The 27,015-nt window shown below is 41.6% G+C and overlaps 4 long non-coding RNA genes across 5 annotated transcripts; 1 reads left to right on the top strand and 3 right to left on the bottom strand.

The window, feature by feature from the left end:
• Nucleotides 1-15,374: 15,374 nt before the first annotated feature.
• On the bottom strand, nucleotides 15,375-16,330 carry LOC123147554 (uncharacterized). Its single transcript, XR_006473296.1, has 2 exons — nucleotides 16,100-16,330; nucleotides 15,375-16,026 (listed from the first exon to the last, which is right to left on the bottom strand). It is a non-coding gene; the product is annotated as an uncharacterized lncRNA (long non-coding RNA).
• A 124-nt stretch (nucleotides 16,331-16,454) lies between these two features.
• On the top strand, nucleotides 16,455-19,233 carry LOC123152437 (uncharacterized). The gene is made up of 3 exons (XR_006476193.1): nucleotides 16,455-16,833; nucleotides 16,944-18,497; nucleotides 18,983-19,233. It is a non-coding gene; the product is annotated as an uncharacterized lncRNA (long non-coding RNA).
• Nucleotides 19,234-21,644: 2,411 nt separating this feature from the next.
• Nucleotides 21,645-22,492, bottom strand: LOC123154765 (uncharacterized). 2 transcript variants are annotated; one of them, XR_006477052.1, is made up of 2 exons: nucleotides 22,298-22,492; nucleotides 21,645-22,208 (listed from the first exon to the last, which is right to left on the bottom strand). It is a non-coding gene; the product is annotated as an uncharacterized lncRNA (long non-coding RNA). The 2 variants fall into 2 exon arrangements; XR_006477051.1 differs by having other exon boundaries at nucleotides 21,645-22,055.
• A 720-nt stretch (nucleotides 22,493-23,212) lies between these two features.
• On the bottom strand, nucleotides 23,213-26,132 carry LOC123152436 (uncharacterized). The gene is made up of 5 exons (XR_006476192.1): nucleotides 25,830-26,132; nucleotides 25,629-25,719; nucleotides 25,444-25,521; nucleotides 25,079-25,193; nucleotides 23,213-24,378 (listed from the first exon to the last, which is right to left on the bottom strand). It is a non-coding gene; the product is annotated as an uncharacterized lncRNA (long non-coding RNA).
• Nucleotides 26,133-27,015: the final 883 nt, after the last annotated feature.

Genomic DNA, 27,015 nt, shown 5'->3' with positions numbered 1-27,015 from the left:
GGAAGACCTTCTTCTTAACAACATCTCCAGGTACACCTGCAAGCTTAAATAATCCACAAACTTCATCCACATATATTAGATGCTCATCAGGATGTTTTGTTCCATCTCCCAAAAAAGGATTAGCTAGCAGTTTTTCTACCATAACCAAAGGAATTTCGAAGCAAGCATTTTCATTTTCAGTAGGTTCAGTAGGTTGAGGAGCAACTCTTTGATCTACTTCTCAGAGTGAAGATATCCCGAACAAGCCCCTCAGAGGATTATTTTCCATAGTAACAAGTGACAGTAAATTTCAGCACACTATATAAATTTTTCTTTACCAAAGTCCACCTACCAAAGGCGCTTCACTCCCCGGCAACGGCGCCAGAAAAGAGTTTTGATGACCCACAAGTATAGGGGATCTATCGTAGTCCTTTCGATAAGTAAGAGTGTCGAACCCAACGAGGAGCTGAAGGAAATGATAAGCGGTTTCCAACAAGGTATTCTCTGCAAGTACTGAAATAAGTGGTAACAGATAGTTTTGTGATAAGATAATTGTAACCAACAACAAGTAACAAAAGTAAATAAGGTGCAAGAAGGTGGCCCAATCCCTTTTGTAGCAAAGGACAAGCCTGGACAAACTCTTATATGATGTAAAGGGCTCCCAAGGACACATGGGAATATCGTCAAGCTAGTTTTCATCACGCTCATATGATTCACGTTCGGTACTTTGATAATTTGGTATGTGGGTGGACCGGTGCTTGGGTGTTGCCCTTACGTTGAAAAACATACCACTTATGATTAACCTCTATTACAAGCATCTGCAAATACAACAAAAGTATTAAGGTAAACCTAACCATAGCATGAAACACATGGATCCAAATCAGCCCCTTACGAAGCAACGCATAAACTAGGGTTTAAGCTTCTGACACTCTAGCAACCCATCATCTACTTATTACTTCCCAATGCCTTCCTCTAGGACCAAACAATGGTGAAGTGTCATGTAGTCGACGTTCACATAACACCACTAGAGGAGAGACAACATACATCTCATCAAAATATCGAATGAATACCAAATTGACATGACTACTAATAGCAAGACCTCTCCCATGTCCTCAGGAACAAAAGTAACTACTCACAAAGCATAAAAATGTTCATAATCAGAGGGGTATTAATATGCATATAGGATCTGAACATATGATCTTCCACCAATTAAACCAACTAGCATCAACTACAAGGAGTAACTAACACTACTAGCAACCTACTAGCACCAATCCCGGACTTGGAGACAAGAATTGGATACAAGAGATGAACTAGGGTTTTGAGATGAGATGGTGCTAATGAAGATGTTGATGGAGATTGCCCTCTCCCGATGAGAGGAGCGTTGGTGATGACGATGGCGATGATTTCCCCCTCCGGGAGGGAAGTTTCCCCGGCAGAACAGCCCCGCCAGAATCCTAGATTGGTTCCGCCAAGGTTCCGCCTCGTGGCGGCGGAGTTTCATCTGAGAAGATGGCTTATGATTTTTTTTCCCATCGAAAGAGTCCATGTAGCAGAAGATGGTCACCGGAGGGCCACCAGGGGGGCCACGAGGTAGGGGGGCGCGCCCCCCACCCTCGTGGGCAGGGTGTGTCTCCCTGGTGAAGTTCTTGCGCTCAATGTTTTTATATATTTGGAAAACATCATCCGTGAAGTTTCAGGACTTTTGGAGCTGTGTAGAATAGGTCTCTAATATTTGCTCCTTTTCCAGCCAGAATCCCAGCTGCCGGCATTCTCCCTCTTTATGTAAACCTTGTAAAATAAGAGAGAACATGCATAAGTATTGTGACATAATGTGTAATAACAGCCCATAATGCAATAAATATTGATATAAAAGCATAATGCAAAATGGACGTATCAGAAGCGAGCCCTTTGACTTCCATGGCCGCCCGCCTTCCTCTGCATTAATGGCGCCCGAGCCGCTGTTTAATACGGGTAGCCTTACTGTTCGCCTCCCATTCCCCTCCCCCCTTTAGACCTCCACCAACGCCATGGCGCAGAATGATCATCTGCCACTAGTCTTCAAGTTTGGTGAAGTCGACTCCGAGCCGAAGGAGATAGAAAATAAGGAGGAATGGGGCCTCATGGACATGGCCCAGAACGAGATGGCCGTGGCGGTTGCTGCCCCCTCTCCCTCCCAGCTCCCATCCCCGCGCCCGCGCCAGCGACCATCCCCGTAGAATTGACGAGCTGATCACCGAGCACTATCGCAGAGCTGGAAGCCGCGGGCGTCAGCGAGGTCTTCGCGGACCCGCACGATCTCGTGTACATGTCAGTGCTAGTGCCTGTGCTCGTGCGCGCCCCTCCACCCACCATGGCGCCGGCCCCCGTGCGTTTGGCTGCACCAGCTGCACCCGTGCGCGCCCCTCCACCCACCGCGGCGCCGGTCCCCATGCATTTGGCTGCATCCGCCGCGCCCGTGCCCATGCCCGTGCGCGTGCCCCCCTCGGCGACATGGGACGCTGTCGTCAATCGCTACCTCTCAGCGGTGCCAATTGTCGTCCTCCCGCGCCTCCCCCGTCGATTGCGTGACGACATGATGTTTGATTTACAAGTGAAGAACATTTTGTGCTGCCTTGAAGACTTCAACAACGGCATCCCGGAGGACGACAACGACAACGACGGCGCGGCACGCCGCCTCCGCCGCCGCCGGAAATAGTTTTTTTGGGGGTTTAATACTATATCTCGAATTCTCGATCATATGAATATAAATTCTTAGTGTGACTGAATGAAAGATATGGTTTGAACGAACTTGCGTTTTTCTCTCTTAATTTGCAGACTTATCAAATGATGTCCTTTTGAAAAAAACGTCAATGGTTTTTAAATATAAAACATTCATCGCAAACTTTTTATTTAGAACACCCGTATGCAAACCGACAGCTTCCCCAGGAAGCCAAGGAAAAATGTGTCGAGCAGGATTTCTGCATCTCTTCAACACAAACGGTTGTTCTGCATGACCCGTGTGCAACCACTGATATGTCCATTTTGCATCATGCTTTTATATCGATATTTATTGCATTATGGGCTGTTATTTCACGTTATGTCACAATATTTATGGCTATTCTCTCTTATTTTACAAGGTTTACATAAAGAGGGAGAATGCCGGCAGCTGGAATTCTGGGGCTGGAAAAGGAGCAAATATTAGAGACCTATTCTGTGCAACTCCAAAAGTCCTGAAACTCCATGGAATATCTTAAAATAAATAAAGAAAAATCATTGCCAAAGATGAAGTCCAGGGGGCCCACACCCTGCTCACGAGGGTGGGGGGGGGGGGGGCGCCCCCCTACCAGGGCGCGCCCCCTACCTCGTGGGCCCCCTGGTGGGTCTCCGACGTCCATCTTCTCCTATATGAAGTCTTTCGATGAGAAAAAAATAGGAAGCAACCTTTCTGGACGAGACTCCGCCGCCACGAGGCGGAACCAATCTAGAGCTCCGGCAGAGCTGTTCTATCGGGGAAACTTCCCTCCGGGAGGGGGAAATGATCACAATCGTCATCACCAACGCTCCTCTCATCGGGAGAGGGCAATCTCCATCAACATCTTCACCAGCACCATCTCATCTCCAAACCCTAGTTCATCTCTTGTATCCAATTCTTGTCTCAAAGTCCGGGATTGGTGCTAGTAGGTTGCTAGTAGTGTTGATTACCCCTTGTAGTTGATGCTAGTTGGTTTAATAGGTGGAAGATTATATGTTCAGATCCTTTATGCATATTATTACCCCTCTGATTATGAACATGAATATGCTTTGTGAGTAATTATGTTTGTTCCTAAGGACAAGGGAGAAGTCTTGCTATTAGTAGTCATGTGAATTTGGTATTTGTTTGATATTTTGATAAGATGTATGTTTTCTAGCCTCTAGTGGTGTTATGTGAACATCGACTACATAACACTTCACCATTATTTGGGCCTAGAGGAAGGCATTGGGAAGTAATAAGTAGATGATGGGTTGCTAGAGTGACAAAAGCTTAAACCCTAGTTTATGTGTTGCTTCGTAAGGGGCTGATTTGGATCCATATGTTTCATGCTATGGTTAGGTTTACTTTAATACTTTTGTTGTAGTTGCGGATGCTTGCAATAGAGGTTAATCATAAGTGGGATGCTTGTTCAAGTAAGAACAGCACCCAAGCACCGGTCCACCCGCATATCAAATTATTAAAGTATCGAACGTGAATCATATGAACGTGATGAAAACTAGCTTGACGATATTCCCATGTGTCCTCGGGAGCGCTTTTCCTATTATAAGAGTTTGTTCCGGCTTGTCCTTTGCTACAAAAAGGATTGGGCCACCTTGCTGCACCTTATTTACTTTTGTTACTTGTTGCTCATTACAATTTACCTTATTACAAAACTATCTGTTACTACTTATTTCAGTACTTGCAGAGAATACCTTGCTGAAAACCGCTTATCATTTCCTTCTGCTCCTCGTTGGGTTCGACACTCTTACTTATTGAAAGGACTACGATAGATCCCCTATACTTGTGGGTCATCAACCACGTACAAACAATTGGGTAAGATTTGCATATCTGTCATTTTGGCTATGTTGCCATTTGTCAAACTGGAAAGATTCACATTTGTTTATCTAGTAACATTGCCATTTGTCAACCTTGTTGTAACACTGCGATTTGTCAAAATATGCAGCTACAAATCACTAGCACTATCTAATTTTTACAACTAAAATCACTAGCACTATTCATATGGACACGACTAGCATGCGTGAGTTCATGAACGCATATGAGAATGTACTATCGATTATATACAACAAGTCATCAACCCACAACGAAAACGAGGATACACTTTGGATTATAGATCATTTCCAACAAAGCATTCTAGTAAAGTTTTTCTCACACAACAAATAACAAAGCGATGAAATGAACTTCAGCTCAACCACTCGTCGGCGTTGGAAACACTTGCTTTGAACCAGAAGTGATTCTCTTGGAAGGGCCAGCTATTGTCAATCTCGAGACTAACGCAGGACTGATCATCGAGGCGGAAGCGGCCTACGTCAGGACCCATATTGGGCCGGTAGGGAAGCATAGTAATGTCCGAGGTATAGACAGTTGCTTATCATAAATGGAAGTAATATTGTGTCCACAGCAGCTGGATCGCCTTCCACCTTCATTGGATAGTTTTGTCCAAGGAAGAGCGAGTTTCCTCCAAGACTTTCAATACTGAACCAGGGAGAAGGTGTTGGCGCTAGTACACTAGTATCCATCCCGAATACCCTACAATGGATGTTGGAATAGGTCCGGAGAGTGCGACCATACGAGACAACACCTGCTTCCTTAGTAACATCAGCAGTTCCCTGTATACAAACAAGAAGAGGTGATCCATCGGAATAAGTTTCTAGGCGCCACTGAGTATATGGGTCCTGCTCATCCTCATGCTCGTGAATAAAATTTTCAAGTATAGGTGGTGGAATGTTCACAGGACCTTGGAAACACAAGAAGGTTAATTAGTAAAGGGAAACTAGCTAACCCGCATGCATGTGGATGAAACAATTATAATTACAGTGGAAAACAAACGTACCGAAATCATAAGGATTCCATGCAAAAACAGTGCCACGAGTGGTGGCAGCAAACAAAAGACCCTCGTATTGAATTGGATCACAGTACTCATCTGTGTATAGAAACTGATTTTTGAGCAATATCCATCGAGTCGAACTATGAAGGACGGCAACAAGCTTGTCGAAGATAGCGACAACACAAGCTTTCCTATAACCCAAAGAGCGGTTGGGAACTCGAAAAATTGCTATCTTTCGTAGACGACAGTCGGCATGATCGTATTTGAACTCACGTAGAATACCGGTGTACTCAACCTCTGGGCAGTCATCTGAGATTTTTGGAAGTGGAACCCGGTGACGAGTGTACACATTCACAAGTTCCCACTCGTAGTTGTACCCAATATAAACAACCCAATCTCCATTTGCGCCTGCCCAAGCCTTGCCCTCAAGCGATGGCATCTTAACATCATACGTGTATCATTATCAAGCGGCATCAACTTACACAAGGCGAGGCTTCCCTCATCCCCGCGCCAGTCGGCAGGGTCATGGCGAAGAAGATAGGGGAGATCAAACCGCTCCTGGACCCTTGGGTTCCTTGTAATGATGTTATTAGTTGAGTCGAGAATGGTCTTGAACGAACCTGCCATGCTAGCCGAGGTGATGACGTCGCACTGATCAATGAGTTCCTCCATCGCGTCATCATTCAGATCGGGGCAAGAATAACGGGGTCGTTTCCGGCCTATTCCCTCCATGGAGAAGACGATCAAACAATGGCAGAAGGAAGGGTGAAGGCAAATGGAGGAGGGAGGAAGAGCTAGCGTGCGACAATAGTTCCAAATCGAGAGGGAAAGGCGAAGAGTCGGTGGACAGTTGCCACGGTACACGAAGAGGCACCTGGGAAGCGAACGGTTGCCACAGAGGTCACACACTGACGACAAGGGCCGAGTGAACCGCATGTGTATATCGACACACCTTGATCTGGCTGATCATTTCTTTTGTATTGCCTAATCACAAACAGTTCATCCGAGTGAACCGTATGTTGTATATCGCACACACCTTCATCTGGCTGCCCGTTTCTTTTGTGTTGCCTAATCACAAACAGTTCATCCGAGTGAACTGTATGTTGTGTCTCGCACACGCCTTCATCTGGCTGCCCGTTTCTTTTGTTCCTCCTCATCGGAAACAGTTAATTGAACTGAACCGTATGCCCTTCATCGCACACGCAACTAAAATCTGAACTGTGTTTGATGCATTCGTCATTGTAAACGTTTTATACATTTTTTACGGTTTTCATACACCGCCGTTTGCGATTATTGCATTGCACACAGTTTCTCGAAGGGTCTCTGATCATAGTGTCGCGTTAGCAGCATCCTGCAGTAGTGGACATTGGGGTAATCTATGCATAGGGGTTGATGCACGTTCTTATCTTTGTTTCTCTGGTAGAAATCTTGGGGCACTCTTTGTAGTTCTTTGTGTGGGTTGAGTATTACGAATATGAATATGCTTTGGTGTTATTCTAGTACGAACTCTAGGGTAGATCGAATGGAAAAAATAGCTTTGAGTTATTTTAGTATGAATTCTTGAATAGATCGAACGGAAAGAATAGCTTTGAGGTGGTTTTGTACCCTACAAACAATTTCTATCTTTTGTTCTCCGCTAATAGGAACTCGGGAGTGATACTTTATTGCACTTTGAAGGATAATCATATGATCCAACTATGTTAGCACTATTGGGAGATTGCACTAGCGAAAGTACGGACCCTAGACCTCATTTTCAAGCATTGAAATACCGTTTTTGTGCCCGTTTTCTATTTGCTACCTTGCTGTTTTTATTTATTCAGATTATAAAAATATATTTCTACCATCCATATTACACTTTTATCACCATCTCTTCGCCGAACTAGTGCACCTATACAATTTGCCATTGTATTGGGTGTGTTGTGGACACAAGAGATTTCTTGTATTTGGTTGCAGGATCATTTGAGAGAGACCATCTTCATTCTACACCTCTCACGGATTGATAAACTCTAGGTCATCCACTTGAGGAAAAATTGCTACTGTCCTATAAAACTTCGTGCTTGGAGGCCCAACACGTGTCTACAAGAATAAAGTTGCGTAGTAGACATCAGCGGTGGGGTGGGAAGGCAGGTGGTGCGGCGGCCGAAGGGGAGGCACGTGTCCGCGGAAGAAGGTAAGAGGGGACGGAGGGAAGGCGCAGGGGTAGGAGGCCGGAGGGCACCGGGCACGCGGCCGGCGGCGAGGCCCTTGGCCCTCGATGGGAGAAGCTAGGGGGTCGGGGAAGGTGTGGTCGGAGTGGGCTGGGGTGACCTCCACGCGTCCGAGGAAGGAGGAAAGAGGGGAGGAAGCGGGCGGCGCCGGGGAGAGTAGACTGGATGGGGGGCGCCGGGAAAGAAGACCGGAGGCAGGAGCTGAGCACGCGGCCGGCGGCGCGACACTGAGCCCCCGGCAAAAGAAGCTAGTAGGTCGGGGGAAGAAGGTGCGAGAGAGATGGGTGGTCGTGCTAGCTGCCAGGGGGATTTTTTTATTTTGTAGCCGCGGTTCGTTTGGGGTGGGTAGGGTGGTCGGTTTGGTGCTTTTAGCGGTGCTTAAGTGTGAGCAGAATAAGCCTGTTGTTAGCAAAATAAGGCTCTTAAGGGTGTTATCATAATAGACCCATCTTAATAGGACAAATGTTTCGTACGAGCGGTGGTAGTTACCACCATTTTCGTTTTGTATGTTATACGTAGTATCTATCAAAACCAAGAGTATGTCCGTGTAGTATGTATTATATAATAATGATTAGGTATTATATATATATATATTAATTTTTACGTAGTATGTACCATGTTTTGAGCATGCTCTTTTTTACGTACAAGTATATATACATATTTCACAAATAAAACAAAAACTATGGGCTCATATGCAATTTTTTCATGTAACTTGCTTTGAAATATATTAGATATAGTATATGAACATATATACAATAATAAAATAGGGGTCGCGCTATTCGTCACCCTGGTGAGAAATAGTTATTCTTCACCCTCTTCTATTTTACCATTAATGCACTGTAATTTTCCGTTCCGTAAGTTTTGTCTTATTTCCAACACAAAAAGGGACCGTAATAAAATATATAATCGCCGTAAACAATATTTTATGTTATGTAAAATTACAAACGTAAAAACATAGTCTAAAATACACATAAACTGTAAATTTTCTTGTCTTATGACATATATTTTTATTTTCTTATGTCAAAATTTACATATTGAATCAATAGGAATGTAACTATTTGAATTCCAAACGTAATTTAATTATGAAATGATCATAAGATTACCTCGGGTGAAGAATAACTTATTCTGCACCCTAAGTGATGAATAGTAACACTAAATAAAATAGTATATATATATATAGTATATATATATATATATATTCATTAACCAGGGTGCAGAATAATTTATTTTTCATCCGAGGTAATCTTACGATAATTTCATAATTAAATTACATTTGCAATTTAAATAGTTACATTCCTATTGATTTATTACGTAAAATTTGGCATAAGAAAATAAAAATATAAATCATAAGAAAAGAAAATTTGCAGTTTATGTGTATTTTACATTATGTTTTTATGTTTGTAATGTTACATAACATAAAATATTTTTTACAACGATTATATATTTTCTTACGGTGTCTTTTTACGTCGGAAATAAGAGAAAAGTTACGGAACGTAAAATTATGGGGCATTGATGGTAAAATAGAGGGGGGTGAAGAATAACTATTCCTCACCCAGGATGATGAATAGCACGACCATATATATATAGTATTATTATTCATCATCCAGGATGCAGAATAAGTTATTCTTCACCCGAGGTAATCTTACGATCATTTCATAATTAAATTACGTTTAGAATTCAAATAGTTACATTCCTATTGATTTACTATGTAACATTTGACATAAGAAAATAAAAATATAGGTCATAAAACAAGAAAATTTGTAGTTTATGTGTATTTTAGACTATGTTTTTACGTTTGTAATTTTACATAACATAAAATGTTTTTTACGGCGATTATAAATTTTTTTACTGTCTCTTTTTACGTCGAAAATAAGACAAAACTTAGGGAATGTAAAATTACGGTGCATTGATGGTAAAATAGAGGGAGGGTGAAGAATAACTATTCCTCAATCAGGGTGACGAATAACGCGACCATATATAGTGTTATTCTAATCGCAACCTGACTTGCTCCGTTAGTAGTACGTTGAACTTCCGTCAACATTGCCCAAATGGGGCTTGCGATATACCATTGGAAAGCTATGGACACCGGTATCTTGACCCAACTTAAATTTTTGGTAAATACAAGCGGCTTAAGAGCAGTTTTGAAAACTGTTTTTTCTTCGTACAAAAAACGTGAATCGTATTTTCGATCGCATTTCTAAACCGTTTATCGGAATGAGGCATATAATATGGCGTTGGAAAGCTGCTGCAAAACCGCTCCTTCCACATGTTGAAAGTTCTCTAATTCCCTATGGTTAAAGAGTAATTTGAAAAAATGTAAAATTTCGTAAACCGAACAGCTGAGTTCGTTTTTTCGATGTCATTTCTAAACGGCTAATCCAATAGAGGCATATGATACAACGTTGGAAAGCTTATGAAAAGGCGCTACTTTTTCATCTTGAAAGGCTTTTTTCTGATTTTGAATGATTTAAGAGTAATTTAGAAAATGGTCCAAGTCCTACCGAGTTTGTATTTTCAAGCTAATTTTTTAACCATGCGTTCGAATGCAGAAAATGATATGGCTTTGGAAAGCTTGAACAAATGCGAAACTTTTTGGTATGTATTGTTTCTCCCAATTATTTACGGTTTTAAGTCAGTTTCGAAAATGGCGAAAAAAGTATTTTCGCCGTAATTTCTACAAACTTTATCGGAATGGGGCAAATAATATACCGCTGAAAAGCTACGGAAAATGAGAAACTTTTTCATGTTGATGGTTTTCTCTGATTCCTAGCCGTTTTCAAGTAATTTCGAAAACGGCGGGATCATGCGCTCTGCCTTTATCGCGAAACAGATTCTTCAAAAATGCACCGCGTGAAGAACCTGAACTTCTTAGCGCGTGTACCTGAACTTCACTCTGTTTTTCACGTAATTTTTTTGCTCGTAGGTCTCCATCCACTGCTCCTAACTCTCCATTCATTCACCGGAATTGAGCAAGTGATATATCGATGGAAAGCTGCTGTAAGCACGCAAGTTTCCCGTATTGATCATCTTTTCATACTCGCGATGATTTTAAAAGTTTTTTATTTAAAATTCATTCAGCGTAGTAGTTGAACTTTGTGCTGTTTTCACATTGAACTTCTGTAACGTATTTTTGTTTGTAATTTTCTCATCCATTCATTAGTGTTACACAAATGATATTCCTTTTGTACAAACCTCTCTCACAATAATTTTTTTAACTTTCTCCGATGGAGGACTTGAACTTACACAAATGATATTCCTGTCGTTTTGATGTAAATTAGAAAATGGCGTGATCATGATTTCTGCGTTCATCGCGAACAGAAATGCACCGCGTGAAGTAGTTGAACTTCTGGGGCATGTCTGTCTGAACTTTACTCTGTTTTTTACGTGTTGTTTTTTGCCCGTAACTCGCAAACCAGTTGCCGGAATTTGGCAAATGATATACCGATGGAGAGTTGTTGAAAACACGCAACTTTTTCGTGTTGATCAATTTTTCATACTCGTGACGGTTCAAAATATTTTTTTTGAATTCGTAAAAATGTGTTTTTAATGGTATGCATAAAAAACTTCTAAGCCATTCATCGAAATATACCATACAATATACCGTTGAAAAGCTTTATGAATAAGAGCATCTTTTCATGTAGACAGACGTTACACATTTTTGTTGTTTGAGAGCAGTTTTAAAAATGGCAAAAACAAAGTCGTTTTTTCCTGTTTTTTACATGTAATTGAAGGTCGGACGTCTCGCACTAGAGATCTTGAACTTCACCGGGAGGAGCACGTGAACTTCTTGCAACAAACCTTTTAAGCTTTTTGTTTTCTGTTCTTATATTCCTATCTGAAACGCATTTCGTGTAGTAGTTGAACTTCCCGCTGTTTTCATCTTGAACCTCTCCCACAAGAATTTTTGAACTTTCTCGGGCCGAGCACTTGAACTTCTAGCAACAAAATTTTGGACTTCACCTTTTTATTCTTTTTTTCTTATACGAAATGCACACCATGCAGTACATGAACTTCTGACTGTTATCAACCTGAACTTCTCTTGGTTACGTGAAAATATCTGAGTTCTTTTATAGACATTTAACCGCTCTACCTTTTTTATTTGAACTTCATTGTGTATTTTTTAGAAATGTAATAAACATTGTACAACTTCTTGGTTATTTCCAACTGAACTTATTGGTTTGTTCGTTAGTAACGGTATTTTTTTTAGTTTTTGTAATAAATAGTGAACTACTCCGTTTTTTTGAAATTGAACTTCTTGGTTTATTATTCAGTAATGAAGAAAATCTGAATTTTTCATATACATTGAACTACTTTTTAAAAATTGAACTTCTAGATTTTTTTTCAATTTGGACATCTTAGTGTTATTCATTTGTAATGGCAAAAAATCCTAGTTTTGTAATAAACATCGTACAACTTCTTAGTTATTTTGATCTGAACTTCTTGGTTTTTCGTTAGTAATGGGAAAAATTCAAATTTTTGTAAAGCTACATTTTTTGAAATTAAACTTCTTTGTATATTATTTAGTAACGAGGAAAATTAAGGTTTTCATACACACTAAACTATTCCATTTCTTAAAATTGAACTTCTTGGTTTTTTCAATTTGGACTTCTTGTTGTATTCATTTTATAACGGAAATGATGAAAATAGTTTTTTATGAATTTTCGACTACTCTACATTGAAATTTTTTACTTCTTGTTTTTTATCTTCCTTTTTCATTCTTTAATAATTTGGAAAATCTGAATTTTGTATAGACATCGATTTTGCTTTTTTTAATTTGGACTTCTTGTTTTTACTTAATTTTGTAAGTGTTTTTTCTCCACAAACTAGACATGCTTGAACTTCAGGACATGTGGTTTCTTCTTTTACTTATTTTTTCGTGAATCGAACTTCTAAATTTCCCCCACTTTCGCGAGTCTGACAATATGAAGTTCTAAATTAGATATTTCTAATAGTACAATATGTATATGAAAATTCAAGCAACAAAATTTTCCCCCGCAAACAACAGAACAAAAAAATTCGGAATGTGAATACGGAGTGATGAAGATCAACACATTGGACTGGATACGTACCCATTACTGCAGAAATTTGTGGTCTTCAAAAGTTTCAATTACTGGGTAGTTCTAATACATAACCTTTCCACGTAATAATATATGAACTTCTCGAAAACATAATTTTTGTTAAGAACATTTTTAAGTACAAAACATACATGAAGGAGGTCGAAGATGTGCGCACGGACGCATCAAAGTGTAGGAAAGTTTTTGGATGCTCTTTTTTTAACAATATTAACTCTCAAACATCAGCGACAACCTAAAGAAAAAAGTACCGGTTCTGATTTGGCATATCAATAAGCATATAGAGAGGACATAATCAGATCTTGCTCTCGGCATTAATTCACCGTCATTGCTTTTTTGCGTCCTAAACTAGTTCTCCTGGAGCACAGGATGGAGGAGAGGCTGGACTATGTGCAGGCTGCCCTGCCAATACTTTTTCAACTTGCAAACTTTTTTGAAACTATGACGATGGGGAAGTTCGATGAAATTTGCCGGGGAAGGTCGCTGAGAGCAATGACAACAGGTAACACATGAGAGATGGCAGACATATGGCTAGATTGTGGCGATCAGGACCTCAGGGAAGCTGCCAAGTGCCGTGCCGTAGCAGGAGAGGCTCGGCGGAAGGTCGAACAGAGGGGCAAGGGAAGGTCGCAGGTGGCAGCTTGCTCGAGATGGTGATGGGAAGGGAAGGTCAGAGAGAGTTGGCAGGGAAAGTCGCTCGTCGCGTCTGGCTTTCTGTGACACGGGAAGCAAAGAACTTGGGGGAGGAGCACGGAAGATTAGACGGAGATAGGTGGTGGACCTCCAGCTTGCATCCTGGCGCGGCGGCTGTGGGAGATGGAGGGGACAACCGCCACCGTTTTACAAAAGGTCGGGGATGCACCCGCAGATGAACGTGGTCGGCGTCACACGGTTGAACCCCGGCGGTGGCACCAGTTGGAAGCGAGCAGCGGCGAGCAGGTGGAGACAGCGGCATGAGCGAGATCCGTTTGCCGGGGAGGAAAGTGGGGGAGGCGGCCCGTCTGCCTGGGAGGAAGGTGGGGGGAGGCTCTGTCCAGCGGTGGCGCGCGATGGCTGGGTCACGCCAGCGGCCAGAGCTTGTTCGCAGTTGAGGCCGCGCCAGGTGAATGTCGGTGGAGGCGAGCCCGGTGGATGGCGACGGCGGCCGGGAAGCGGGACGCGGGGCGGCGGCCGAGGAGAGAGGCGCAAGGCGCGGGGCGCGGGGCGGCGACCGAGGAGAGAGATGCAGGGCGGGAGCTCGGTGGCGATGGGATCGGGGGAGATTGGGGACGAGCGGTTGTGGGGTGGGATTTTTTTTTCCAACGGGTTCGGGAGTTCGGGAGGACCTCCGTCGCCCCTATATAGGCTGGCGTGATGTAAATAGTTATTTTGATCCCGGAATTAGAATAGTGTCACTATATATATATATAGTGTTATTATTCATCACCCAGGGTGCAGAATAAGTTATTCTTCACCCGAGCGAATATTACGATCATTTCATAATTAAATTATGTTTGGAATTCAAATAGTTACATTTTTATTGATTCACTACGTAAAATTTGGCATAAGAAAAAAAAAATATAGGTCATAAGACAAGAAAATTTGCAGTTTATGTGTATTTTACACTATGATTTTACGTTTGTAATTTTATATAACATAAAATATTTTTTAGAACGATTATATATTTTCTTATGGTCTCTTTTTACATCAAAAATAAGACAAAATTTACGGAACATAAAATTATGATGCGTTCATGGTAAATAGAGGGGGGGTGAAGAATAACTATTCTTCATCCAGGGTGACAAATAGTGCGACCATATATATATATGACAAATTTTATCTACAAGCAGTGGTAGTTATCACCTAATTGTTTGACCTCCACGTGTCCCTCAAGCCGTAGCACCAATTGGGTTGGTGGGTGCCAAAAAACCCGTTAGTGTTCAAGCCTAATTTAATCATTTAGTTAAAATGTTTTACCAGCCAACTATTAGCAACAACCTGCTAATTTCAGGGCTGCATGCAGCAGACCTCACCGAATGGATAAGTGCGAGTAGCTATCCACTAGGAGACATTGATTTTAAAACAACCTAGCTGGACACGTACTGCCCATACAATGTACGTACACATTGATGTAAAAATGCTTATTATATGCGTGCTCCTTAAATCCAAAGAGATCATAATTCCATATGTGCTCCAAAACTTAAAATTATAAACACAATATTTTCCCAGTGTTCTGATTGTCCATAATGTATACTCAAAAATTTAATCCTAGAATATATACTTGCTATTTAGATGGAGTATGAAGTTCTGGAGTATGGAGTATGGAGTATGAAGTATCAGGATGCATGTACTTCATAGTAAATGAGTGTGCAAAAAAATATGGAGTATGCCGAAGAGCCAAGAATATAGTATGGAGTAACCCTAAAAAAAATAGTATGGAGTATGAAGTACGTGGTATGTACTTCATAGAAAAAATATAGTATGGAGTACCCCGCAAAAATAAAATAACAGTATGAAGTATCATAAAAAGAGGATAGTATGTAGTATATCTCATAGTACAAAATATGGAGTATATTTTTTTAGAAAAGGAAATATGGAGTATATATAAATATCAGTATGTCACGTTGATGGATACGCTAAATACAAATACATTCATGGCTTCATGGACTCCTGAGCGATTGGTTTGAAACACCATATACACATGTTGTTTCCATCAATGCATGTACGCATGTTCTTCCTTCTCATACATCGCCATCTCTCACGATGGAGTATATACTGTGAGTATATGTACATCGCCGTCGTCGCCGCTGCCGCCGTGCTGGAGCAGTCACATGTCGGCCATAAACAGTATTGCGACGCAGCCGCCGCTCGCCTCGCCGGTGAGCCATCCGAGATGTGCAGTAGTATGTAGTCGTCTCTGCTACCTCATAGAGTAGTCGCTCGTCGGCGTGTGCAGCCGTAAATCGTTGTCACCGTCGCCGCACCATAACAATCTTATATTGGTGGTCGTTGCGCATCGCAATCTTACACGACGGATGTGTTTTTCTAGATGCATGGTTGATGTATCGGCTAGATGAACGCCTTGGAACATGGTCCTAATCCATGATCATAAAAAATCTGATTATATTATAAATCGACTAGGAGGAATATTATAGATTGGGTCCTCTGGATGAATACGTTGGAACATACATCCATGCTCCTAATCCCATCAGCCATCAACGTTGCCCGCGACCCCTGTATAAGAATGGAAATTAGGAACAATTAACAATCGATTTACACGATGTTTGTGTAGATGCATGTCGCATACCTTCTGTCTCTAATGATTTTTCCAGATCCAGCTTTACGTGAAGATTTTGACCGAGAAACATGGAGAAAGAGAAAGAACGCTCTGAGAGAGAGAAAGGGATTAGCGTTGCATGGTTTTATATCAAGCGATATACGGGGCTAGCCCAAGAAAATAGGAAGGTGGAGATCCGAGTGGAAAATATATCCTTCTTTATTTTACCCGCAACCCGTTAGGAGCCGCACACATCTCAAGCAATCAGACGGCAAAAAAGATGAAGGTAACTACCACCTAATGGTAGGATGTATTTTCCCTATATATATGTATATATATATCATTCCCTCGTGCTATCTAATTCGCTTTGTTTAGAGGAAAAAAATACATGCAAAATCTCAACCGAAACCGTGGTCATTACTCCGATTTTTCTGGCTTCTTTTTATAGTTGCCGTCGGACCACCTTATCCATTTGACCGCTTATCCATCTCTCCTCCTGTTTCATTGGCATCCAGCTGCCGCGGCGGCTCACATGGATGGACGGCTACAGCGGCGGCTAAGAACAGTTCGATCGGAAGGTCCATCTTCTCATCGCCAATTGTGATGACGTGAACCAGGTTGCTTTTCGGCACGGTGGCCATGGGTGAAATAAGACCGGAGGTGCACTCCAGCGACGCCTTGTTCTTTTTCCCGTTGATGTGAATCCTGCTCCAAGTTCTCCAACTGCAATTAGCTGCTTTTGAAGCCCACCAATCATATGCCAGGTACCTGTTCGATTTGTCTCACTACCATATACATACATAATTCCTCACGGCAACAATTCTGGTGGAGCTTCATTAACTCCGACTGATCTTCTTCTTATTCCTTCGTTCAGGTTATGCCAAGAACCACCACAGATCTGGTAAGTGGCACGACATGGTTGTATCTCCTCGTACAGTTGGCAACTATTTCTCGTCTAATTTTTATAGGGTCAATTGAACAGGAGGATGCCTTCTATGCCCATATGCCACATGCAAATAGTCCAAAATTTAGATTTGGGGATTTTTCTTCTGTTCATGGTTTGTATGAATTTAATTTAATTACAAATTCTGGTAAACAATTAGGGATGCCATCCGATTGTTTTTAGGTGCATTTCAATGAATTAATGCCATCCGATCTAATTTGTAAATGCAGTGTGTACGTCTTTGGGTACATTACGCCGCCCCCGCCGGCCATGTGCGGTGGAGCGGCCATGGTGAAGTTTGATGCATGCACGACGAGTGATCTCATGTTTCTTATTGATGATGACGTATATGTTCTCTGCGAAAAAATTGATGATGTATATGTACTCCTTCTGATGCATATGAACTGATTTTTTTTTATAAACTTACCTTTTATTTCAGATGAATATACTAATTGTTCTGTGAATGGATGAATGCATATATGTACTCCTTCTGATGTAGTATATATACTGTTTTGGTGAACACTTCTTCAGAAAGAAACTGCAGCACACTCTTTCAAAAATGCAGTATATACTTCTTAAACAAATGGCAGTATATACTCTTCTGAGTATTTTGCTGGTATATACTCCTTCAAAAAAATGGCAGTGTATACTCCTTCAAAAAATGGCAGTACATACTCCTTGAATGTTGTGAGTATATACTCCTTCAAAAAACTACTTAAAAGGCTGTATAGACCTGTTTATAAAAAAATGCAGTATATGTCTTGCATGTGCGTTGGGCACATATATATATAGGAAAATGGGTTAGTACTCCTAAAAGTATGTACTCCTACACACGTCTAGCTTGTTTTTTTTGTTTGCCCGTGCTATGGGATTCTATCCCCCGTAGCCTTTCATATTTTTACGTGAAAAAACCCCAACAAAACAGATCATTGCTCCGATTTTAATGTGGTGTTTATTTTTGTCGCTTGACCCGCCTTATCCATTTGAGCGCCTATCGATCTGCCCTACCGTCTCATTAGCGGCGGGGGCAACAATGGCGGCGATGCCGGCGGCGGCGGCTTGCAGCTGGCGCAAAGATATTGGCCGCGAAGACAAGATCTCGCTGGACAGTGGCTCTTCTTCTCACCGGCCAACGGCGACGACGACAGTGGCCGGCTTCGTTTCCGTCGCGCGACGACCATACTCAAAATCAAATCAATGGTTCGCTCATGTATCTCTTCTTTCGGCTTCCAGGTGGCTGGCATGGCCTGCCGCGTCGCTAGTGGATGAGCGTCATGCGAGAGAACAGTGGCGCCCAATTCTTCCCAATCGATGGTGGAGTCTCGTCCAAGTTTCCAACCGTAAGCAGCTGGCCCACGAATCAAATGCTAAGTACCCGATCGATTGGTCTCATTACCATCTGCTTGCATATATTCCTCATGGAAGCAGTTTAATCCCATTGAGCCGGATTGATTCTGCCGGCTCTACTCTTCTGAATCCTTTCAGGTAAACAGGTCTGAAACTACCACAGATCTGGTATGTTGGCGCGTGCGCAATTTTTTCTGCTTTTTTTTCTTATGATAATGGAGTGGTCATCGAATTAGGATCCTAAATTATTGGTATATACATCTCATGTTTAACGAGAAGTATGATCCAATCCATTATCCCGTGAGTGCAGTTCTAGTAAACTAAATGAGTATATGCATCCACCATTGTTTAATTGCCGTGGCTGCTGGCCAATTGATTGGAGAATCACTTTCTCTCACCCCAGCTGCCTAAATAAACTTTTGTTCCTCAAGATGTACACAAGTGCTAATAGATCAGGTCATCTATTGTCCATCCTGATGTAAACAAATTGAGAAGTTCTTTTTACTCTGTTTCTTTGTGGATGCATGGGTGCACCTAGTGCAGTTCTTTTTATATTTGTGACTTGGATATATTGTATACTTATACAGTATTTTTCAAGAAAGTCTAACTTATGTTGCTAACAGTTTTCCAGAATATCCAAGGATGCAATGCATGTAAATTTGTGTGATTGAGGAGAGCCTCCATGCGATCTCCAGAAGCATAGTTGTGTTATCTGCAGTTTTCTGGCAGACATAATCCTTTTCTTTGTAGCATAGCCTTTTTGAAGATCTAAAAGTAGTTGCATAGTCCTTTTTGCTTGATCGGTATAGATGTTTCTATTAAGATGCGAATTTATGTACTCATCTAGCAATGCATATTAAGCATGCTGGCCAGATAGACCAATACTTCCATATGAAGAAGCAGTATACACTTCTTTGGCAATATTCGTATGTATTTTTTTGGTGACAAGCAGTATATAATTCTTCGGTTGATAAGTACTAGTGTATATGAAAAGGTACTCCCATCGGAGAGAGTAGCATATTATATTTTTGAATAATAATAAGGATATAATTCTTCGAAGAAAAGAGGCCATGCTGAAGTATATACTGTTTGTAATCCCATGAAGTATATAATGTTTTAAATCCAGTGAGGTATATTGTTGTAAATTCAATGAATTTATATAGTGCTTTTTAAACAAGGGGTATATACTTAAATATCACCCCTTTTGCGGGAAAAATCATCCATTGAAGTATATACCACCTTTTTTGCGAATAGAAGTATATACCACCTTAAATAAGGAGTGTATGATGCATACTATTTTTATAGTATCATATACCCGTAAAAGATGTTAAAAAATATACCCGTAAAAGCTGCAGTATATATATTCCATAAAACAGTATATGCCCCTTAAATAAAGTAGTATATATACTCCTTGCAAAAACAATGTATATCCCTCACAAAAAATCAGTACATACCACCTCCTTCTAATAATATTTTTTATACATACTTGAAAGAAACAGTATGTACTATACCAACACAAATGAAGTATACAACTTTTGTAATAACTGATGTACATACCCCTTCAAAACGAGACTACAGAACTGAACATACTACATAAATGGAGACGTACAGAACCATTGTATCTTCCAAGTTGCTACGCATGGGATCCATTTTATTGGCACCAGTGCTAATTCTCCTTCCAAACGTAAGCACTTTATTTAAAATGTCATACACTCCTTAAGAAACGCGATATACTCCGGCAACCGAAATAGCTCTTAAACCGATACCTATTTTCTAGCTGATCAACATGGTCGTTCCTCCCTTCTAGGTCCAAGGACCCACCTTATACCGATTATTTTTCTGCCTTTTTGTTTTACGTTGGTTTACCTTATCCATCTGGGGTGGGAGTACATACTCCTGGGAGTATAAAACATGAGTGTAATTTTACTTTTCCTGGGAGTATATATATATATATATATATATATATATATATATATATATATATATATATATAGGAAAAATTTTATCTACAAGCAGTGGTAGTTACCACCTAATTATTTAGCCTCCACGTGTCCTCAAACATAGCTGCAAGCGAACGAAGACCTGGGCTATCATTTGCGGGCAGAACCCGCTAACCCATAGGCTGCCGCACTTAACAGGTGGAGAAAATCTATTCCCTAGATAAAGCATTCCCAGATTTTTAGGTGGGAAGGTACGTGTAACTTGTCAACAAATCACGGGTAAAGCTAGCTATAAAGAAGGGGTTGGAGATTATCTTGAATGGATAACATGCTCCTCCGATAATTTTTGTTCTCTTAATTAAATAATCCCGCAAGTGACATGCGTTAGTTCGACCACCACCTTTATTTCACGCCTACCTCGAACAACATGTTGATGAGTATATGTACGCTGAACGTGACATTGTGATTTTTCAGTTGGATTGAAAAAACATTTTTACATAGAGTACGTTAGTTTTTTCTAAGAAAATAGTATGGAGTATGTAGCGTGAAGTATGTGCGTTGTGAACAGATAAACAGAACATATTGTGGTGCATTTTCTGTGCATGCAAATGTATGTAGTATGTGCGTGCTGGTGGGTTGATTATTTGAATACATGTAGCCTCCTGGGTTGCTCAAATTACACGTACACTTCCATGTAATACGCACAAGATTTTAGGGTTGTAGTAGTAGTATGGTTGTGCATTAGCACTGTCATGTACCTAACTTTGCCTCGGCCAAAGAAAATCTTTGTCCATTTCTTTTTTGGAGGAATAAACTTTTTTCCATTTTTGAGGGATAAACCATTTTCTATTTCGTTTCTTAACGAGATAAGAATGATTATAAACACATTGATTTTGTTGTAATATGAAGTACATGTATGCTCTTTGCTGGGAGTATGAACTCTAGTTACGAGTCTCCACATTTCTATTCAGAGTATGGAGTATATAATATACTACTATTCTAGAAATTTGTACTTTGTAGAGTATGTAGTATGAAGTATCTGCAAAAAGGAGTATGAAGTATGGAGTATGTCCAAATGAGGAGTATACTATCCAAAAAAAAGGAGTATATTCCCACAGAAAATAGATACATACTCCAAGATGAGAGGAGTATCTCCAGAAAAAAATGTGTACATCTTTTTTTTTCTTGGAGTGGGAAATGCGTACATCTTGATACTGATGAAAGGAGTATATGAGATCAAAGGAGTCTGTAGATTGCAAGTAAAGAGCATATGTAAGAAACGTAGTATGGAGTATAATATGCAAGGCAATATGTAGTATTATTTGTTGGTAGAACAAAGGTAGTATGTAGTAGGTAGTATGTAGTATGTAGTATTATCCCTTGATATAAGAGTGATGTACTACACAAAAGCGCAAATAGTTCATCCATGATTTTATGGACTTCTACATGAGATCGACCGATCATATACAGTATATTCTCTTGTTTCCATCAGGTCATACGCCCATCTTCTCATCTCTAGAGTTTGTTTAGCAACTATAAATTTGGCTGGTCGTACGTCGGCGCAGCCGCCGCCGCGGTGCTGGAACAGTCACATCCCTCTAACATGTGCCACCATAGTTGTTGCCATCGTGATTGATGCATCGAGGTGTCGGAGCAGTACTGACCAATACGTGGTGAAGTGCAAAGCCAACAGAGTCGATGGACGTCGTCGGCAACGGCGACAACGACAGATCGGATGGCGGCATAGTTTGACCTGCTGAAAAATTCCAACAATAACAACGAATAATTAGCACGCTGGCACTCCGACAGCAATGGCGGGCGTGCGCGCGCGTGGTGCATGGCCGCCGGTCAATGGACGCATCTCTTTTGAATTGGCGTCAATTCTAGTATGCATGTACATACGCTAAATCTAGAAACCAGAGAAGGATGGATCAAAGATTAGCCTGCATATTCAAAACAAGATGGATTAATGAATTGAACCACCGTAACCAGTAATACCTTTGGAATGGCACCTCCCATGAAACATCACACCGGCGGCCGGTGGATATAATTTGAAATCGAGCTTGCTCGCTTGACTGCATGTAGTTATATATGGTAATTATCTGTCCACATAAATCGGGGGGCAGGTGGGGGATATGGCTGGTCAGTTTAGCCGGGTAGAGAAAGTCCAGGCACACTCAGAAGTCAAACCGAACCCGTTAATCAATGCTCGTACCTGGAGGAGATCCGACGGCTGCGAGGGTGGAGGTAACTACCATTAGATGGTAGTATGCATTCTCTCTCTCTCTCTCTCTCTCTCTCTCTCTCTCTCTCTATATATATATATATATATATATATATATATATATATATATATATATATATATATATATATATATATATATATATATATATATATATGCTAAATTGTGCCTGAGTGCACATTAATTTATCATGCGCGCTGACCCATCGCATAGGCAGACCACGTTCATTAGCAATCAAACGTAATCTGGCAGCCCTCAATAGTAATAGAGCAAAGTGGGTTACGACTCCAACACACAGGCTAATTTTTTACAGTAAAAAGTTTTGTGTATTGTAATGTTAGTACAAAATACAACCTACAGGAGGCCACCCACCCGTGCATGGCGTCCTCTAATTCAATGGTAATTTTAAGTCAATTGATAGTAATGGGTGTGAGTATTGTTACTATCTCTACGTTTACCAACTAGAAGGATCCGAGGGTAATAGATAGTAATTAGCCTAACCCGCGCGACGGCACCCCGTGCTTGATGATCACTCGCAAATGTGCATTGTATTGATTCAAGACTGCATCAGTGCATGTTCATTTAATCTCAAAATAATGTATAAAGACATTGAAGAAACCGGACATACGAAGCTATTGAAATGTTGGAAATGTAGTGATACAAAGGTACAAATTTAAAGTAGGCACACTTCAGAAGCAAACCAGTTATTCAAACTACATACAGTTCACTGAAAACAGAGAACTGTATATAAAAATACGAACACACTACATAAATGAGCTAGAAGTAGTTGCTAGTGGATTAGATCATCCTAGTATATCCTCTTGCAGGATTGATGCCTGTGAGAAAGTGGTAGAGTGATTTTGTTAATTCCTGCACACGTCCGACGGGAGGATGCGCGCCCATGTATGTGATAATGGGATCATCGCTATCTGGGCGCTGGGATACATGCGAAGTGGTAATACATCAAAGAAGCTGCTGCATATCTTTGCCGAAATCATTGTCTGTCTTGCAAACTCGTTTTGCTGTGTAGTTGCTTGCTGGTGGGCCATATTGAATTGCCATTGTTTTGTCTGAGCTTTCTGTCTTGCTATAAACAACCTTTCTTTTGTTACTTCAAGGGCGTAGTAATTATGGTCATTGATAGAAATATTATAATCTGCGCAGATGCATTCTAAGGCCACCTGAGCTGCCTTTTCCATTGCTTCATCTTCTTAATTAGTTGTTTCTCCTTCATATGTAATGGAGGATTCTCTGAAACTATCTTTCTGACGTGGCAGAGCAATTAGTACGGACGCTTGTATCATACCTTCATGAGCATACCAACATGTGTAGCCTTGTACTTCTAGACCAACTGTTTCAGTCACTGTTTCAAGCATTGGTCGTCTTGAAATGTATACTATAAGATTCTCCTCTGCATAGAAGGATTTGTAATATAGTAGTAAATTGCTTGCTTGCAAGGGATAAACTAAGACAAAAAGAGTTAGGTGAAGCCAAGAGTTTACCGAGCTGCTTCCGCTCCCATGCATAAAATTTAGAGCCGGATGATTACCCTTCTTCTTAACTTGCTTTCCTATGGAGGATGCTCATTGGGGACGGTAGGCTTCGTCCATTGTGGTGTACTCAGGTGATCTTGCCCGCGAGTGTACAACTGGTAATATATAGAGCATGTACAGGTGAGTGAGTCACCGTCCGACGGCACCAGCCGCACGAAGGGGCACCACTCTTGGATGGTTGACCACAGACAGAGCACCAAGTAAATAACGATCAAGATGGAGACCAGCAGGAGATCGGAAGGACGACCAATCGATCTGTCAGTCATCTGCACGACCGAGGAATCTGCAAACAAGTATTGGACACACCACATTAGAAACCGACCGAAGCTCATATGCCTGAACAGCTAAATCGAAAAACAAATGAGCACATCAGCTGGACCAGATGCAAATACCCACCCAAACAGCTCACAAGAAAAAAAAATGAAAACCAATTAAGGATATGTGTGGCCGATTTTTTTTAAATCGCCAACCATAATCTGCAACTTGATCAACTCCATAATAACCCCGTAAAGGGCTAGCATCAGTGCATTACTGGAATGCATGTGTGCACTGCATGGCTCGGTATATTTTCATTTGATTGCATGTGTGCACTGCATGCCGCGGTGTATTTTCATTCGATTGCATGCGTGCACTGCATGTGCGGTGTATTATCGTATTTTCAGTGGATTGCACGCGTGCACTGCATGCGCCGGCGTATTTTCAGTGGATTGCACGCATGGTCGGCGTACTTCCGTTCGAGTGCATACGTGCACTGCATGCGTCGGTGTATTTTCATTTGAGTGCAGGCAAGCACTGCATGCCGCGGTGTGCTTTCATTCGAGTAGATGCGCAAATACCCACCCAAGCAGCTCACAAGTACAGAAACCTGTCAACCAACCGGCACAGCAGCAGCAGGAACCAAATAGACGGCAGACATCTTAGAGTAGCCAAGCTAGAAAGCATAGGAGACAGAAAAAAAGCAAAAAAAAAAAGCAAGAACTCACCCGTTCGCACACTAGCGAGCCGAGCAGCAGGCGGAAGGCCATCAACCGCAAAAGAAGAACCGACACTAATGGTGGGACTCAGTTGATCTGTCAATCATCTGCACCACCAAGGAGTCTGCAAAGAAGTAATGGACAGACCACATCACAAACCGACAAAAACTTACATAGCCGAACAGCTTCGCCCGTAAACAGTTAGACATATCAGACAGACCAGACGGAAGAAAACAGGAGCGAACCAGCAGAAAAGCAACAGAGACCAAATAAACCGTGCACATCCTAGAATAGGCAAGATGAATAGCAGAGGAGGGAGGAAGCTGAGCAACAAAGCATATAGGAATCAAAGAAAAAAAAAGCAAAAAAAATACCAGTTCGCACACCAGCAGACCGAATAGCAGACGGAAGGCCATGACAGACGAAAGAGGAAGCACCACTGATGGTAGAATCTACAAGAAACAAGAAAAAAGCTGACCACAATATCCATAACAGGAAGAACAAACAGACCGCACCAATAAGGATCAGTTGCGTATGCCAAAGAAGCAGACACACTTACCAACAGTACAGTCAACAAACCGCTTCCCTAACAAAATCTCCCGACCGCGGCTATGAAAATCTCCATCAAGAAACTGCTCCGAGTCAGAATGCTGGGCACCAACAAAATAGAGCAAGCAAGTAAGATCTCCGCATTTCAAACAAAAGGAAGAAGTACGATCCAAACGGAGGTACAAACGCAGCATAAAACAGACAAACCAACCAGGCCGGCGAGAACGGAGCAGCCGGCAAGCCGCCGCGGAGCGGGAACGCCTCCCTGAATCAACTCCAGCAAACTGGCGACGCATAGCAGCTGCTGGTGTCACCGACGAAGAATCGATAGAAGGAACATGCATGCGAGTACGCCGAACACGGGCAATAATGGAGGCCCGAATCCCAGGAGGATGACCCCGACGGCGGCGTCCAGAACGAACAGAAGCAGAAGCAACCATGGCCGGCGCAAGAAGGAAGAACAGAGAGGAAATGGATGGCGATGGAATGAGGAACAAACGGGCAAAGAAGACGGTATTTATAGGAAGAGGAGAGAAGAGGAAGACAAATCGAAAACAACCATCGGGGATGATGTAGAAGCGCCCTGAAATCTGAAAGAAAGCGGCACCCGACAGAGAGGAGATCCCAGAAGGTGCGGGCGGCAGTCGACTTAACTGGGAGGGCGCGAATTGTGGATCAAATTCCCATGCAAAGCGCATGCAACCAATGGCGAACTGGCAAACAGCCATAACATGCAGCCAATGAATAAATTGGACCACAATTTTCTATAGTATCCGGCAGAAAATCACTAGGCGCACCAAACCGTGTACATAGCCAGGTCCCTCACAAAAGCACGTGGCAGTCATCCACTGGTCCATTTTTTACTGTCAAGAAAAAGGCAGAAAAACGTGGTAAATCAAACCTGTCAGGTTTAGTATATTTAGAATGGGTATGGGTGTCACGACTTGCATGTTTACCCATTATAATGATTATTATTTTATAATAAAAAAAGGGATGGCGATCAAATGAGTGGTACACGGCTCCCATTAATTGGTTTAATCCCCTTACCATATATCTAAATATCCATTACGATGCTTACTGTTTTTTTGCGAGGATCTATTACGATGCTTCCCACAAAAAAAAAATTAGTGAGTTGTAGTGTGCGGTGCATGCAATCCGATAGTAAGACTGTTACCATGTTGGCTAGTATGGTTACTCTTGTTACCAGGAAGTGTTGCAAGACGGACATGACGTGCATGCTTCAGTAATAGAAATTAGTTGCATTACTATTTTTCGCACTGCCTTTTACGATCATTTGCACAGAGAGCCGGGGGAGGTTGGTCCAGCGGCGCGCACAGTGAGGCAATTAGCGACCAGCACGTATGATTAGGCATTATGCGCTCCCACTTAGTTTAGCG

Source organism: Triticum aestivum, chromosome 7A (genome assembly GCF_018294505.1).
Source record: "Triticum aestivum cultivar Chinese Spring chromosome 7A, IWGSC CS RefSeq v2.1, whole genome shotgun sequence".
NCBI lineage: Eukaryota > Viridiplantae > Streptophyta > Magnoliopsida > Poales > Poaceae > Triticum > Triticum aestivum.
The sequence above is the reverse complement of the archived record's forward strand: the minus strand, read 5'-3'. Positions and strand labels throughout refer to the sequence as shown.